The sequence below is a fragment of the Saccostrea cucullata genome, unplaced genomic scaffold, assembly GCF_032062105.1.
Source record: "Saccostrea cucullata isolate Sc308-1 unplaced genomic scaffold, CSIRO_AGI_Scuc_v1 ctg11361, whole genome shotgun sequence".
Lineage (NCBI taxonomy): Eukaryota > Metazoa > Mollusca > Bivalvia > Ostreida > Ostreidae > Saccostrea > Saccostrea cuccullata.
This window is the reverse complement of record NW_026923205.1, coordinates 8,137-12,620: the sequence shown is the minus strand read 5'-3', so window position 1 is coordinate 12,620 and position 4,484 is coordinate 8,137. Positions and strand designations below refer to the sequence as shown.

At 31.5% G+C, this 4,484-nt stretch overlaps 1 long non-coding RNA gene across 1 annotated transcript; it reads left to right on the top strand.

Annotated features, from left to right (window-relative positions):
• The first annotated feature begins 664 nt into the window (after positions 1-664).
• On the top strand, positions 665-2,038 carry LOC134263445 (uncharacterized). The gene is made up of 3 exons (XR_009991263.1): positions 665-1,302; positions 1,537-1,627; positions 1,797-2,038. It is a non-coding gene; the product is annotated as an uncharacterized LOC134263445 (long non-coding RNA).
• Positions 2,039-4,484: the final 2,446 nt, after the last annotated feature.

The window sequence follows — 4,484 nt, the reverse complement described above, 5'->3', positions numbered from 1 at the left end:
GACCTTATATTAAAAAAAGAAAATATTTTGAGGCGAAAGCTTTTGAAAAACAAATTTTTAAGATAACTTTTAGATTTCCTCTAACGGCGTCTTCCTTAACCTTCAAGATAATTTAAATAAATCATTTAAAGTTGTTAAGATTCATTGATTAATTATCGTTGTTTAACGCTGAGTCGTCAATATTTCGGCGATCACATTATACAGAGTACAATCCAATAGCAACACCCCATGGTCTAGGAAAATACACGAATAAAATACCCCATCCCAACCACCGTCATCCCCCTTCCCATCCCCCCTCTTTTTCCAAGCATAATCAAAAAGCTACCCAAACAAAAACTTTTCTTAACAAATCATGCCAAAATCACATACAAACCATATCAAACTCACAAATTCATGATTTTGAACTATGATTTAGACAGTATCCATTAAATGGATCATACTGAAATCATAGATGACAAATAAGGAAGTATGATCCTGATGTGGTTTGTTTCTGGGGAATGAGTCTGGTATGATTTTCTTGCATTCTGACATGTGCCATTAACTTAGAAAAAAAGGAACATGAGTTTGAAATGATTCGTTAACTTTAACTGCTTAAAGTTTGTGATTTTGATATGGTTTCTTAACTTAGTCTTTAAACTCCATACGAGTTACACATGATCTGTTAACTTCTCTGTTGAGAATCATGAGTTTTACATGATCTGTTAACTTTGTCAGAATTGGTTGTATGATCCTGATATGGTTTGTTAACTTTGTCATCTATGATAGGTGAAAATGCAAGCTTTAAATTCACTTTAGCTTGGAGAATCAAACAACATACATACATCAATAAAAGTCTTATTTAAAAGAAAACAGGAAAATTAAGTTTTAATAATTAAAATGCACACAGCATGTACAGGTATAAGTAACAAAGACTATATTTTTTTGAAATTGAATGAAATGACAAACAAATTTAATACAATAATTCATATTTAAATTAGCACACATGTATTTTGTTTAAATAACGCAGCCAGAATTTTATTAAAACTCTTTCTCTTCATGTAATATTTGTGATCCACTCCCAATCTAACTTTGAGGCATTAGATTTGGATTGGATCACTGGTCAGTTTCAGAGTCGTAGTAACCTTGTTATGCAATTCTCCTGCTGGGCAGCACGCTGTAGTACAGTGGTTTGCAGCTGATCTAGGTCAGAATTTGAATTCTGATAAACAAGATGTGCGTGTTTTCTTGTTGCCGATTTAAAAGAAAAGCCTTTGCATCATATAAGCAATAACAATAAGTGCTGGACTATTAACTCTATTCTCGGTGAGTATAATTCATCAATTTTATTGTTGACCTTTTTTAATTTCTACCAGCAAGTGCATGATTCATTTTTCCTTTGTAAATGTGTAGAAGAGACATAGCAAAGCTTTACATGGATTTGAGCTGAAAACTTAATTTAAGCATCAAATTGACCTTGTTGATTCAAATATTTGTTGTACATGTACATGTTAATCATTATATAAAATGTTTATTTATAAAAATGAAATTCTTTTGCAGCTACAGACATTTCCATCTTCATGATTAACATCTGAGTTGCATTCAAATTCACAAATTCAAAAGATCCGCCTTTGGTGAAGACAAAATTTGTGTACGTAAATAATATTACATTTCAACAATAGTATTCTTTTGGTGATAAATCTAATTCTTTTCACTAATGCAATGAGGAAAGTACTTGAATATTTCATATTTTCATGATCTAAAGATAATGATATGTTGATTGATAAATAAATACCACTTTCTCTACGTTTCTTTTTAAGGTGCTTATGTACACATATAAAGAGCGTATATCAGAGGATAGACTACTTCATTGAGAGCCCTTTCAGTGTTTGTGATTCTGAATAATAGATCCACCACTCTGCTGATTCTGTAGTGAACAGATGTTGTAATCATAAATAAGCAGTGATATCAGTGAGTTCCGGATTATTCTTTAAGAAGAATGGATTTCTGTGATTCTGTTCTTATAAAATTCAGTGAATAGTTTGGATAATGTTTTATATTCAAATCGTCATCTTATTAAGGAAGATCATTTGTTGGAATTATATTTATATAACGTCATGGTTCATGTTACACATGTGTATAATATTTTTCTTAATTTTTGCATTTTTGGTAACTAAAATTATTTATCAAATATTTAAGAGAACTTTATTGCATATATCAAAGTGTTTAGTAAAATTGTATAAGAAGTAGAATTTTCCTATGAGTTGTTCAAGTTAACAGATCATACCAGGATCATGATTTTGATACGAGTTGTTAGCTACAACAGATCATACCAGGATCATGGTTTTAATACGAGTTGTAAGCTACAACAGATCATACCAGGACCATGGTTTTAATACGAGTTGTGAGCTACAACAGATCATACCAGGATCATGGTTTTAATACGAGTTGTGAGCTACAACAGATCATACCAGGATCATGGTTTTAATACGAGTTGTTAGCTACAACAGATCATTCCAGGATCATGGTTTTGATACGAGTTGTTAGCTCTACAACAGATCATACCAGGATCATGGTTTTCTTGCTAGTTGTTTAGTTTAACAGATCATCTCAGAACCATGATCCATTAGCTCATTTGCATGTGAAATTTTCCTATACCGAAATCATATCAAAACCATGATTTACACATGAGTTGTTAGCATGATCCGATAGGCTGTTTTTTTCTGTTTGGGTACCAAACCTCGCCCCTATCTCAGTAAGTGAAGAAATAATCAAATGTCGCCAGGCTCTTATCAAGTTCCGCGAATGACAACCTCTCAGTTCCGTTCACGACTAATCAGAATTACACACACTATGATTTCCTGTTGAATATTATATATTCATGGTCTTTATCTTCTTCACTTCCTGTTAACCATGTACTTCTTTTATTTGCATTGTTTCCGAACAGAATGTCCTTATAAATAATTTAAAACCCTGAATTTTTTTTTTATTTGAAGTGTTTAGGAACAGAATGTCCTTATAAATAACTGTAAAAGTTGTAATTTTGTCTGATAAACTTGAAAGCTGAAATGTAGTAACATATAAAACATGTTTATTATGAACAACTTCAATCCTTTTATAGTTTTAATCAAATAAAAGAATTCATAAAATGTAGTAACGTAAATGTATGTGATGAACAACTTAAATCCTTATTAAATTTAATCACATATAACAATAAGACTTCGGTAAAGCAATTAACACATTTTATGAAAAGAAATAAACTTTGAATGTTTTTTTTATTTTATTGGCAGTATCATTTTATAAGGTATTTATAGGTATCCGTGGGGTATATGCTCTGTACCGAAGATGAATATCCAAGGGGAATTTTCAAATTCATAAATAAATTGCTTAGATGTTCGAAGAAAGTACTAGGATGAACTTAGCTGCCGATCTGTAGCGTTATGGATTATTATACTTGTCTTTAACCATAATGCTACAGATCCCGTAGTGCAAAAAAGTGCAATTTACGGCGCAATATTTTTTGCACATTTTTGGGAGAATTTCTCCACTTTCCAGCATCGGTCAATAAACTATCTTTCAATCCCTACTTCAAGACAAAAAATTTAGCTAATCTATATATTTAATCCATTTACCTACCCTTTATAGTCATCTTTACAGGTGATAAATTCACTTGACTAAAATTATTTGTTAGATTGCTAAAATCAACTTCAAGCGAGTTTATTGTCTTTAGAGACAACTATAAATGGTTGGGAGGTAGATAAAATATACATTTGGCTACAGAATGTGTCTACAATTAGGGAGTGAAAGGTAGTTGATTAATTAATGCTAGAAAGTCGAAAAATCCTCCCCAAAAGCGCGCGAAAAATAATGCGCCGAAAATTGCACGCTTTTGCATTACGGGATCTGTAGCTAGGATGAACTATGAAAAATTAAGAGATTCCTATCAGCAATTTGAGCAGAGAAAAATAATTGAAGCGGGCATTTTAAAAGTTTGTTTTACGGGTCCGTCGAAGCGATTTTTTTTTTTACACAAGGGAAAAAAAATAATATGGTACAAGTAGAAATTCTGGGTAAGCGCGGAGAAATTATATTTTTTCCACAGCTGACATTTCTAAAAGACAAAAGTATCTTGTCTTTTGCCAGTAGTGCTTGTCGTATGTTCTTGTATGTCAGATATAACTGATTTATAAATCATAGTATTGTTGAATGATATCTAATGTTAAAAAATGAGTTTTTACCATTCGAAATATCATATTACATATTTTAATTCCATTTACACCTCAGGCCTAAAGGAATGTTGTTTGACTTCCAATTTTCGAATTGTTTCTTTTCCATAAGGATAACCAATTTTTTTTTGCTTATTTTTGAAATTCCTGCTTTCAGAGCATCTCTAAAACCATTTTTAGCATGTTCTTTCTTAAAAGCAACACGTAATTTGCATCTGAGGAGTGTTCCAAAAAAAATTTCCAAACTGTTCTATACACAAAACACTGAAGAGTTTAAATTCT